This window comes from Melanaphis sacchari, unplaced genomic scaffold (assembly GCF_002803265.2).
Source record: "Melanaphis sacchari strain LSU unplaced genomic scaffold, SCAv2.0 Contig28_pilon_pilon, whole genome shotgun sequence".
Classification (NCBI taxonomy): Eukaryota; Metazoa; Arthropoda; class Insecta; order Hemiptera; family Aphididae; genus Melanaphis; species Melanaphis sacchari.
Window position 1 is genome coordinate 2,610,633 of NW_020271162.1, and position 14,859 is coordinate 2,625,491.

The following is a 14,859-nucleotide window of genomic DNA, read 5'->3' on the forward strand; positions in this document are numbered from 1 at the left end:
TAATTTATAATATTATTATTATTAAAATTATATAATTATTACCATTAATCATTATTATTATTATAATGTTTAACTAAATTATATTTAATCATCAAAAAAGAAATGATTTATATCTATGTTAGATTCAAGTTTTAATTGATGTCATATTAAAATAATTATCAGTGTTATCACAATAATATAATATTCCTTTTTATGTTTAAATTATTATGTTTTAATAATTATTATTATCCTTCAATCATATATTATCATAAATATCCTTTAAAAAAGTGCTCACTGTAAAATTAATTTTTATCACTACTCCCAAAAAGACATTTTTAAAAACTATTTTAAAAGTATTTTATTAAATAATATATTAATTTTCTTATCACAGTGTTTCCTGAAATAATTTTAATAAATTAATTTGAAAAGCGGGAAGACATAGAGAAGATATAAACATTATTTTATTCAGCGTCATTTTAAATAAAAGGAAAAAACCAATTATATTCTAAACTCTTCAAAAGTTTCTAAGTATATCATTTTAACACCAATTAATAATATAAACCAATCGTATAAGTATTCGTTATTATAGTAATTAATTATAACGCGAGTAAATAATAGATTATTTTGAATATTAATGCTTTTGTTGAAGTTGTAAGATGAAAAACTGGATAAATGGAGAGACAGATCATTTTGTATAAACAAAATGCACAGTAATACATTTTATAAACTTATCATTGGTCTAACTAAATTATACTGTAATCCAATATATCACATACTCGTAAATAATCAAAAGGTTATGGTTAAAAATACATTTGTTTTTAAAAACTTGAATGATGAATGTTGATTTATTGAAGTATTAACCAATTATCTGTATTTTATGTTTCAATCGACATTTACAAATGTAACTTCACGTGTTAATGTAATAAAAATTAAAATAAAACATTATTGAATTCACTAGGAAAGGTTTTGAAAGAATTTTCAAGTGACCATCAATAATAAAATAAATTTACCTTGAAGAAAACAATTGTTTTCATAAGTATTTTATTTTAAATATTGTACATATTTTAAGCTTAATGCATTTATAAGTTATAACTCCAGATTCATGGTACCTATTTATGTTATTTATTATTTTTTTTTTTTCATTAGTTTTTGTATTTTATTATTTTTTTTTTTTTTTTTGAAGCTTTTATTATTATTTTTAATAGTGATCCAATTATTTGAACATTTTGATCGTATACACATTAAATTTTTCACTAAAATATAATTGCATTTATTCCACAACTATAAGTTCTTATAATTTAACAACTTTCTAAGGCCACAACACAAATCGTAACGGTGGTCCTGATATTAACTCGTTAAACAACGCTAGTGCTTCAACGAAGCTATATTATTATACTCTAAAGACATTTTTCTTTTTCTTTTGAAATCACAAAAGGAACACCAGTAAAATATATAACGATTGCGGCAACAATAGCGAAGATGTCTTCGGCAGAACAGCAGTAAATGGAAACGCACACGAGAGCCGAATAATAATAAAGGCGGCGGCATCGGTATAGACATCGTTACCTCGAACAGCGGAATAGTGAGCGTGTCAGTGTTTCCACACTTGTGGTATGGTAGGTGAGCGTAAAGCGTGGTTGCCGATTGACGGTCGAAAATTTGTTGGAAATTCGACCTATAATAATTCTTTTGAGTAGTTTGATTGGGCAATGGAACGTTATTTCTGTAGTAAAAACATAAGGTAGTTTGGTAATAATTTGTTTGACAATGTCTTTTCAGCTCACGAAATAAATGAAAAATATGATCAACATGCATCATGGATCGAATTCTTTAGTATATTATTTTTTTTTTTTAATATGGAAACATAGGTACTTGATTTATTAAATTTTATTAATTATTTCTTTTCTTTTTTGAAAATAATACATGCATAAAAAAAATCAACAGATACATCTAAAAATAATATATTTTATTATACGAAAACAAGAACAACAGATAGATAAATAATAAAAAAAGAATAACCGCACAACGGGGAAAATAGAACTTAACGAATGGTATGACAGTCGATGTAAAGCCAAAATACTGTGACTATATTGCCATAAATCGTGACAATTAATTTACTGATCGATGCTATGCCGGAATGCTCAGACCGGAATTGCATTATTGATAAATATTAACACCGCTTGCTAAATTAACCAGGGAAAATCGCCTTTCTTAGTCGAGTAATTCAGCCGTGGGTCGGTTTTACTCCGGTGTCGGAAAGGCGATTACTGATATTATTTTGGCGTCGCGGTTCCCTTTTATATACTCGCGATCGGGTCAAAAGTATACCGTTGCTTGATGAACAGAGCAAAACCGAGTAGTTCGATGAACAAATTTTCAACAATACGAACATAGAATAAGATAAGATAGGTAATAATATTATATTAATATTAATGATATAACAATGAACGAATTATGTGCGAACGCAGAGGAGGGCAGAAGGATGGTAATTATTGTCATCACACACGCTCGCGGGTGCGATAATTCCAAGTGGCGACAACGCTCGTTATCCAAATTCCCACGTCTTTGCTCGCTGACAACACATGTCGTTATTGTTTTTGGGTTAGTTTTGTATGTATTGAATTCGGATTAGTGTGTGTAGCGTGATGTGTGAAGTTAATTTAAAATGTATAGTAATTATCCAAAATGACACGAATGGGTATATTTATATACCTATTATGGCTGTAGGGAATCATAATATAATGGTGTGTACCGTTTACTGTTATCACCGATACTGAAAACGATAGAAGATAAAAATGCAATAAAGAATTATCGTAAACTCGTTAACACACACGTATATAGCTTAGCTATACATATAGTTACAACTTACATCCATAGATATATCTAAATGTATACATTTTTTTTTATTTTTTAGGAATAACTTATGAAAATAAATTATTGTGTTAAATATTGTCAGTTATTATTATCTAACGATAAATTGTTATCGACCTTTAAAAAAAACAATTTCAAATTTCAAATGTCTATACATAGATTGCATAGCTTAAAGAGCGATAAAATATTTTAAAATTTTATCATTGTATGCAAAAATTAATTATAAATATATAATAAAATAAATTACTTAATAGCAATATCATGAAATAAACTTAGTGGTATTTATAGGATGACCAACCACTTTAGCTCAGAATTATTTTTATATGTAGGTACACTGATATTATGAGTATATCATTAAATTTAAAGTTTACCTGCTTACCTTACATTTACATTTGTATTTAATCATTGAAAATTATTAATTTAAAAATAAATTTATACGATAAAATACTATAAAAAAATAAAAATAAAATGTTTATCTATCGTATATCAAACATGATATTAGGTAAACATAGTCTTAATATCCAATGAATATTTGTGAAAATTGTTAACTTAATATTATTTGAAAAATATTTACTTATAAAATATTAGTTTCAAACATTAAGTAAATAAAGTCTTTTGGTTTATTTGATATTTACCTAATATTTGTTAAATATTAAAAAAAGTATCCTAAATCAATAAAAATGTTTAATAAATAAACTTATTTTTATTTTATGTTTGAAAATGTATATTCTTCAATATTAATTAACTTATAGCTTGTTAAAAATTGGGTAAAAAAAATGAATAGCGGGTGTATTTTATACATATAATTTAAAACATAGACAAAAAATATAATATTTAGAATAATATAAATTAGTTTTTTAAGGATATTTAAATTAAATGTATATGTTATATATATGTTCTAATTTTGATTATGAATTAAGGAAACAATTAATTTTATATTTTTGTTTAAATCAAAATAAAATCCTATTTTTATTTCTAAAAATTTTAATATCATATTTCATTATGCATATCTAATAATTTCTTCATACGCTTAATTATAATTTTTCTGAAAAATTGATGTGTGCTGGTATAATATTGTATTATTAGTGGACTATAAGATGTTCACACAACTATTCTTGCAATAAGCAATAATAGTAACACTCAGAAAATTCTCACGTTACTATTTGTATGTAATAATCATGAAACACTTAGTATCTTTACAAATTTATTATAGAAACATTTTTATTTTTATGTTTATAATTATTAAATATTATTTTTAACATACGAAATTAAGAGTTAAATTGCAGTCAATACCTAAGTATTGAATAGATTATAAGCACAGGTAAGTTGGTTGATTATAATTAATCTTAAAATGATGGTTAATATAATTTGAGTATCATAAAGTGTTGTAACCAGATTTTATAAAAGTAAATTTAGGATGGTAAATTTAAGAAATACGGAATTAGTTCCGGGGTAACTGTTTAAACTGGTTTTCATGCGTACATATATGAAGAAATATTACCAAGATTTTATAATATGACCATTAAATTCTTCATCAAACTTGTGGAAAAAATTATAATTTACTTTACAGTAAATTCATAAATTGGCGAATCGTTTTTTTTCTTTATATATATTAATTATTGTAACATGTATTTAATGTAAAACATATTTAATATATTATAGAAACACATTTTTAGTTAAGAAAATAAAAGCTAATTGGTGAATATTTTAAATAATGTAAGCTTATTACAACCAGGCCCGTATTTAAGGGAGGGCTCGGAGGGGCAGTTGTCTCTGGTGGTAATATTAAAATTAAGTTTAGGGGTGGCAAAATAATGAAATGGTCAAAAATATAAAATTTATTTTTAACTCATTTCACAGAAACAATTGTGTAAAATATTTATTTTTTTTTTTTTTTGAGGGGGACGGTAAATTTTATCTTGTCCCAGTTGGCAATTTTGGTAAGTATGGGCCTAATTACAACTATCGCCAAAAATGAGTATTAAACCAAAATCATTTAACCCAAATAAGGGCCAAAACAACTATTTCACTTGTATCTAAAAAAAGAACGTCATGCTATACACAAAAAAAACTGATAACACACATCGCCACGAATATTATGTAATATAGTATACGATAACAAAAGTAATCTAAAAAAGTAAAATTAATTTCACGTATATTAACTAAAGATAAATTCTACAACATCCCTATATTCGATTAGGTCTATAGACTGCGTAATAAATTACCCGATAACATTGATGATACGTAGTATAATAGATTGCCCACTGACCGGTGTATTATAGGTGTAGACGGTGTAGTATTTATAACCAATGCCACCATCAATCAAGATTAACAAACCGTCAATTGAAATTGGTAGACTTAAAACAACCAGATGATCGGTGGCGGAAGAATTTGCGCTAGTTGATATCATCCGACATTTCATACAATCGAGAAAAAAAGCGATTTTCTCACATGAAACCTTACCGAGACAAAAATAATATCAATATAATGCATTTTAAATAAACAATAATTAATTTAAATAGTTAATTACAATTAAAGATGTATTGTACGTCAGATGTTCAATAAATTAAAAAACTTTTAATCATCGTATGCGTGTTTTAACGACTACATGGAGCAATAACAGATATAACTTCTGTACATTTATAATATAAAATACACAATAACCTCATTAATTGTATCGCAGTATCGTTAATCAGTTTCAATTATTAGTCTAATGACCGTTTCCAAAATTAATGAACCCCTTGTACCATGTATGCAAATAATATACAACTTTATAAATAATAAGTGTGCCCAAATTGTACAGCTTAATAACCTTGGCAGTTGAGACAATTGTACCTTTTAAAATAATTATAATGATATTAATTTACCAAAATTCACTTTGCGTCGCCTAAATGATGCCTGCCTCGATATCAAGACGTACTACAATGTACACTGTTAAAGTAATGTACATAACATTAGCGCGCTCTATTGAATTTGTTTGGCAACGGCATTCTTTAACTAGAATATTATATGTTACAATACAATAGAGTAGATAGCGTGCAATATACCGCTTGTAAATGTTATTATTCATAATTCCTATGCAATTTGTATATACATTTAATAGATAATAACTAATAACTAATAATATTATAACTGTTATTTAAACTTTAAGAAAAAAAAAATTTATTTCGTACCAATGTATCAAATAGTATTATTTAAAATATTTATATGGATTTTTTTTTTTTCAATGTAGAGCGCATGATTTTTAATTTTTATACATTTAATATTATATTACATAAATTATTCATTTTAGTTAGTGTAAAATCAAAAAAGAAGACAAGTTTATACCATTCTACTGTTCATTATACGTTGAATGAGTCATTTTTATAGATATATTAATCTTTAATTTAATTTCATATCATAATATACGAATAATGTAAACAAACGAGATGAATAGTTCTTCCTGCGGATATATATATATATATATATATTCTTTTTTACTAATAGATTTGGAATATTTATTTTTTTAATTAAGGTTCCAAAATGTATAAAAATCTTTGTATTAAATTAACGAATTTAAAGTATTAACGGATATTTTTTTATGAATTTCCTACAACGTAATTTGTAATTTTCGAGATATTGATGAATTTTGTCATAATTCGAAATTTATATAGTTATAAAAAATATAAAATCTTAAAATGTTCAATATTTTTTGATTGAGAAATGAGCAACTTAAAATAAGCCTTTTATTACATGTTCAAGCAGTTTCATCATATACATTTTTTATTGCCATTTATAAAAAAAAAAGTTAAAACTTTAATTTTAATTTGCTATAAAACACTTTCAAATCTAAGTATTTTGAAGTGTTTATTGTATTATTTTTATAAATTATAAATGATATAAATACTTACTAATAATTTTCAATTTTTACGGTTATTTGATTTTAAGTTATAACAAAATAAATTAATAATTTCTTTTCAAAAACTGGTTTAATTTAAAAATTTCCGTTTTTCTACTTATTATTTTTTCTTGTTTTCCTGTTTATTAAAAAAAAAAAAAGTTTTGGAAATTCAATACTTAAGATATAAATACTTGAGAACTAACCTAAAATTTAAAAATAGAAGTATTTTTACAACATCAAAAAATGATGATACTATGACAGTCAGAAAAAAAACAAACCATTATAAAACTTTCCGCTCATAATCTAAAATTATATCATTACCAAATTTTATTGATTTTTTTTAAAGTAAATATTTCGTTCTTAAAAATATGGTGCTTTTTTTTTTTTTTTTGTACGGATTTAATTTTGACTTTTTAGAATTTAAATTATACAGTAATATTATTTTGAGAGAATTTATTAAATTCTTATTTGTGTTAAACTTTAAATCATAAAGAGTTACTTTATAACTCGTAACTAACTATGTGTAATTATAATTCTGATATTTAAATACAAAGTTACTTATATTTTATTTTCACTATTTATTCAATAAAAGTATAGTATCAATTTCAAAAATTATTTCTGGGTCTTTTTTTTTATAAAAAATACAATGTACTTTCAACATTAACGACACTAACACTTTTAGATTTTGAAATAACGGTAATTTTATTCTAAAAACTATATAAATGATGAACGATTAAAAAACTATACAAAAATAATTGCCATTATCATATTAATATTATAATATTTAGTAATAAAAAAACGTTATTTTTCTATTCAAACATTACTCTCATTTACAATTCACAATACTTGGAAATTAATAATACACAGTTACAAATATTATTTTAAATATTAAAAATAATTGTATATAACTATTTTATACGTTACAAAAATAGAGTAATAATTTTAGGATATAATTAATAGGAGGCCATATGCATGATACATATTATTATTAAGTAATTCAATATAGAAAATTGTCATTAAATTTTAAAAAACTATTAACATTTTATATATTAGTATTTTAAAAGTGTTTATTTCAGTATCAACAATGTCTGTTGAGCAATAACAAATTTATATAAAAATACAATTTAGTGCGATAACAAGCGATCACAATTTCGGAAACGGTACTCACAAGTCACAGTAGCTTTACAAATGATCCTAATATTTAGAGAAAAAATTTATCTGTTTTTTAGCGTTTTATTTGTTTAGTATCTTTACACACTGATTAGTTTATGTAATAAGTAAATGAAAAAAAAAAAACGGTTCAACTATTTTCCGTGAGTAAACAAACACGTATAAGAGAATTTTGGATGAAATAACATAAGAACTAAAATAAAGTACATTTACTATAAGTACGTGATACATACGTGATTTATGAAAAATTAAAAATATTGGAGATAAATATTAGTGGCTTAGTATGGAACATGAAAAAAACACTAATAATAATCGATTCATTATAAGAAAAGCTTTATTTTTTATTACGATGACATATAATTAATAATTATATAATTTTATTATACGCATAACAATCCTACACCAAAATGAGCAAGGCACTACAAAAGATTAGAAACCAGATTACTGTTTTAAATACGGTTATTTATATGAAATTATATATTTATTGTAATAAACATTAGACTAAATATGTTATACGAATCACTATTATGCTTCGTTATTCATCTAGTGAATAATAAAAAAAAAAAAAGAATTCCTAACATACGTTCTTGTAAATACTCACTAAATATTCCTGTTCGCATTTATAATATTATGATCGCTATAATTACAGCCCGGAATTCAATAACCTAAAAATATGTAAAAAATAAGAAAAAATGCATAAAATTACATAGAAATATGGTAACTTATAATTGTTATACATAACGTTCTCCTTTCGCTGATTGATACTTAGAGTAGATATCTCTTAATTTTATTGTTTGTTTTATTTTTTTTGTTTTTTTTTATTTTTTTTTTTATTGTTTGTTTTATTTTTTTCGTCAATAATATAATTTCATACTTAAGTTTTTGTGACCATCAATTATTTACTGAGGATCTGAGGTTATGATAATGTTTATTCTAGTGAAGACTTATCTTATGTAAGACCTTATCCATAAAAAATCAACAAACAATATATAGATAATACCCCAATAATAAACCGTACTTCACGTAAATTCAATAATTAAATAATATTGATATAATTAATTCAAAATTCTGTTACTCATTAAAAAATATTATAAACGCAAAATATACACCTGTTTTTAATAAATAATAATTTTTACTACCATGTTAATACTTAATTATGTCCAATTTATTTATATGTTTTTTTTATTTTTTAACTACTTAAAAAAGTAGTTTATTGTACTATTCTATTTCATGTACTGTGCATGAACCTTACATGGGTGACTAAACAAATAAACAAACAATAGTGTTTCTTTATAAAATGCATACTCTTATTCAATGAAAATAAAAATTAAGAAAATCGCTTTGATATACCTATTGTAGATTTTGATTTAACAAGGGTAATACTATATCAAGTGTTAAATTTAAATTCAATAATAAATCATAATAAATATGTAAAATAATTTTAAGCCAAGACTGTTTTGTATAGTCATTATTTGTATAGATATTTTAAATTTGTATTTATCATTATAAATAAGTTACTTAATTTTATATTTATCGTGGAATGTATTGAACCAAATTTTTCTAAAAATATCATAATATTATATTATATCATATATTATTTTCAGTAGTTTATAAATCAATACAACGTATCATAAAATGTTATGAATAGGTGGTATAAATAGCTTAAAATTATTTAAATATTTTGAAAAATGCATTGTGTAGCGAAAACAATAAAATGATAATTTAAATTTAATAATAGTGGAATATTTAATCGAGTTATAAAAAAAATGTAAGATAGCTTACATAATTTTGACGACCAATAAAAAAAAAAAATTACTTAAAACAATTATATAACTGTAAATTATTTTAGAAAAAAATTATGAAAATCCTTGTTTAAAAGCATTTACTCAAGAATAACAGCTTTATCATTTATTAACTGTAAAAAGAAATGACAAATGTTTAAAAATTGCTCTAAATCATCTTATATATTTTGAAAAGTATATAATTTTTATAATTGTTAATTAATAACTTCAATTCTACAGTTATTTACTTAGAATTACCTACAGTAAAAAATCAAAAAAGTCAAAAAATAATATAGTTTAAAATACCCCTTTTTTCATTTTCTCCAATATTTGACAGAGAACTAATATTTTTTAATTTTGATCCCTCTTTATACAAAACAAATTCAATTTTCTATCAAAAATAGCTCTCAAGATGAAAAATAAAATGTTTTTATTGTTCCAAAAATGATGACAGAAATAAAAAAAAAGAGATGATTAAAGTAAAACCCGCAATATTGTAGAACCAATGTATTCATTGCTCTACTCAGAATTTAAAATATAATTCTTAGGGTATTGATAATATTATGTACATTTAAACTCAGATAATGTAGCATGAAAAATTCTACACACGATGAATTTATTGTATTAAACTAAAATGTATTATGTGTCAGCAGGAGGGACGTTATAATAATATAAAAGAAGTTGACGAGGTTAATAGTTCTTCCTGCAGATATTTTTTTTTTCTTACGAGTAATTTACTGTAATTTTTCAAGGTGAAAAATCGATTAGTTATATAAAACGGTGGGCCGAATATTGTATTAGTTGCAGTCGGTTTGCAAAAGCGATGAGATAAATGGTGAATATTAATAATTATATTAGAAAAAAAACTAGAAAATTAAATTAAATTTTATAAATGATGAATAATTTAAATTTTCATACTCGATGTAAAAATTGAATATTTATACTATTATAACTACCTGTATTTTGTGATACACATAAACATAATTTATTCTTTGAAAGTTATTAAAGTAATCTCCTCTAGTCCCACAAATAATAATAAAAATAATAAAAAACTACTTGTTACTGAAATACTTTTTTTCCAAATAATTTAAGAATTGTGGTAAAAACACTCTGAACCTCTACCAGTGTATAGTATTATGCATTAATACTGTATAATATAAATAATATATTTAAATATATTTTAACTTGATAGTTATTTTGTGTAGAAATTGCTTTTTGCGAATAACAATCATATTCTTCCACTTGATGTAAAAATATTTGTTTGTATACCAACAATATCACTGTTGAGTCATTACGAAATGATAATAACAATGTGCTGTATAAATAAAAGAAACTGATAATCAATACGAGCAATAAATAAACACCATTTAAGATATTGAACACAAGAAAAAATAAAACGTCATGATTTTGTGTAAACATTATAGTTACTAAACAATTTGAAGGAATGTTGATCATGATTTTTCTATTTTACTTTTACATACAATCATAAATATAGTAGGTAGCTACATACAGATTTTAATCTAAAGATTCAATTCTCATGAAACATTGTATTATTTTTTAAGTTTGCAAGACATCATAAAATATATTTTTTAACAGAATGTAACACTCATCAAATTTTAAATAGATAAGTAGTAACATTTTATACTTTCATTCTAATTTTTAGCTTTTATTTGCTAGTGAAATGCATGATGTATCAAACAAATTTTAAAATTTTAATAATAATTCTATTAGAATTATGAAATCATATTTGTTCCTACTGTGACAAAAAAAAAAAAAAAATTGTAATTAAAATAAATATAAAATAAATATAATTAGAATAAGAATAATTTCCACGGCCATAGTTAGAATGACTGTTGAATAGTTTATTATTAATTTATTACTATTGTCTAATAATTTTGAGTTTCTATTTATTTATTAGTTATTTTTTTTTTTCATAACTCTTAAGTTTTAGGTACTCACTCACACGCAAATATACACTCTCATAGTTAATCAATATAGTCCCGGAAAATCCAACCACTGCTGTTCGATCTGAGCTATTACATCACTACATAGTACATATCCAGTTGTTCTTGTACAACTTTAATTCTTTGATCATAGTAGGGTGCACTAAGTGTTTAGTATCCGGGCGCGCGCGTATTATTGCTAAATGCTCCCGGCCCATACAGTTTTAAGGTAGAATAATGTCTTCAAAGAAATCTGATAAAATAAAATAAAAATATAATATGTATATATATATATATATATACCATCTAATACTCATGATTCGTGTCGAGATTTACAAAGAATATGCCTAAGAATAAAATGTTTTATTTCTTATGTTTTATTTTTTATTTTGTTTTCTAAAGAATTACTGTTAGGTACGTGTAATAATATATTATGTTTCCGATATAAGAAAAGTAAGATTGACTCCATGTATCTCTCAACTAAAGTTCTAAGAAAACTTAAAAGCAATATGTGAAAAAAAACATATAGGTAAAAATATAATTAAGCCTAAAAAGATCGGGATTAAATATGATTAAAATAATGCGATTTAAAGGATATCGTGCACAATATAATTGCACTGATAGACAGTTTTATTGATTACTGAAGAAAAAATATGGCTATAGTATACCTATACATGTTGCGGTAAAATTACATCGGTAAAGCCATGATTTTTACAACAGCTCTTAGACAAAGTTTTAATGACGAGCTTAAACTGATTGACTTTGGCAAATGCTAGGATATATACAAAATTGTACGGTCTGATACTGAATGATTATTATGGTTCGTGGTTTCATTATCTATACAGAAGTCATTAGGTACACTGCAAATAACAATGGTAAAGTATAAATATTATTGGATTTTCAGGATTTTTGTAACTCAACCTTCAAGTAATATAATATTATGGATTTATACAGTTCTTTCGTTCCATCACTGCTGAATTTATTTTATTTAAAACACATCAGATAAGAAATACATTCGTGTTTAATGCAATGATAAAAAACATTCAATATATTTTTTATTTTATTAAACTTCTATAATGTATTTAATATAAAAATTTAGAGTAACAACATAACTAGTTTTATGTTTTTTTTTTTCAACAAAACAGGACAAAGTCAATTGTGTAAAATATTTTGCATTGATGAATTTTTAGCAAAGTGAACAGTAAACTTTGATAAAATTGTATACATAATCAAGAATGACAGCCGTCTATATACTAATGGAAATAAACCTTAAAGTATTGTATCTAAATAACTAGTGGTGGAGTAAAACTTTTATTTCAATTAACAATAATATAACATATGAAATGAAAACTTTCGGAAACTTTAAATATAGAAACAATTATATTTATGTTAATTTTACGGTTAATTCAAGCACCTTTTATTAGTATTGTACAAAAAAAAAATACACATACTTAATATATTTAAAGTTATTTAATTTAAATTTAAAAATCTCAAATTGTATCTTCTTTCTTTATTTTATTGGTAAATACTTATGTGTTTATAATTTTTCAAATTGTGTATAGTTTTGTTTTCTCTCCATTCGTCTATGATAACTTTCCATAGGTAACGTGGTTGTTTTATTATTAATTATGGTTTTTGGTTAACTGCTTTTAGACTTGTAGACTTGATTATTTAATCAATGCATATGTATCAATCCTCTATTCAGTGTCAAGATGTACTACGATACTTTGAAATTGTATTAATTTTTAAACTATACATTATTAAGAAATAACTATCAAATGAGAAAACATTGTATTTTTTTTTCTTTTTGAGTTTTGTTGTTATTTTATAATTCCGTGAACATTTTTTTTGCAATTTCGCACAATTTCTTAATATTTTTAATTTAATTTAATTTAAATACAATAATTCCAAGTAATACAATTAATCAGTAAATGTTAAATAAATCGATAGTTATTTAATAGTGATATAAAAACATATTAAATTAGCATATTCATTAAAAATATATGCCATCTATTTGTTTTAAAAAAATGTTTTTTTTTTTTTTTTATGTTTAGTTGACATTTAATAATAATTTTAAGAATATCAATTTTTGGTACAATATTATATAATATTATATCGTGATAATAATCTACAATAATTTATATTAATTATAAATACTTTAAGAAGTATTAATCGTAAATACATTTCATATAAGATCAGAAACTTAGTATTATGATTCATTATTTATTAGATATAATAATAACTTAATTTTCATTTTTAATCATAACTATTAATACTATTCATTTGTTAGTATGTTTCAAAATATACAATCGAGTTTATTTACAAATTTAATGTTTGAAATAAATACATTTAAGTATGTACAAAGACAGTTATACAGAACACTGAGAATAAAGTATTGAAAACATATATCATCTTACGCATATCGAGGCAACAAAGTTTTAAATTATTTTTAATAAATTCGGAAATAATGATAAATCATTGTAGTTTAAAAATATTCTTAGAGGAACTTAGTTTTTATAGTATTCATGAAGTTTTCCAATTTTTAAGTGCTCGTAAAAAAATTTTAAAATAGGTTTTTTAAATTACCAACATACTCGTATAGTAATAGTACAATATCATTAACTGCAAATTAACATTTCAAGTATTCAAAACTAAAATTTTGCAAATTGAACTAAAAAAATGTTAAATTAAATACGTCATGATTCATGAATCCATTTATTCAAACTTTAAAGAGGTAATTATATAAATAAAAAAATTAATGTATAATTTTACTATAAGGAACTTCTTAAAACTTGGTAACGAATACTATCACAATAGTTTTCAAAAGCTAGTACATTTAATATACCTACCATAATAAATATTTGAAAATGAACTTCAAAATAAACTAGAATTTATTTTATTAAGCTTTTACAAATGAATACATATTAATAAAATAAAATAGTTTTTAAAATAAATTATTCAAGTTTAAATACTTTAAAAAAATAGTAATAGTATAATATTATTTTACTTAAGACTCGTAAAAATATATATCTCATGAATATAATATAATTATTGACTATAAATTATAAAATCAGATGTAATTTTAATTATTAAGTGTATTCGCTTAATTTTAATTTACGAATAAGTACAAATTTAAAAAAAAAAATCCAACACTCAACACTTTGTATCTTTTATTTTGTCAAAAATTTAAATATTATTAACTTGATACATATTTCATGTGTAGACTTTTAAATTC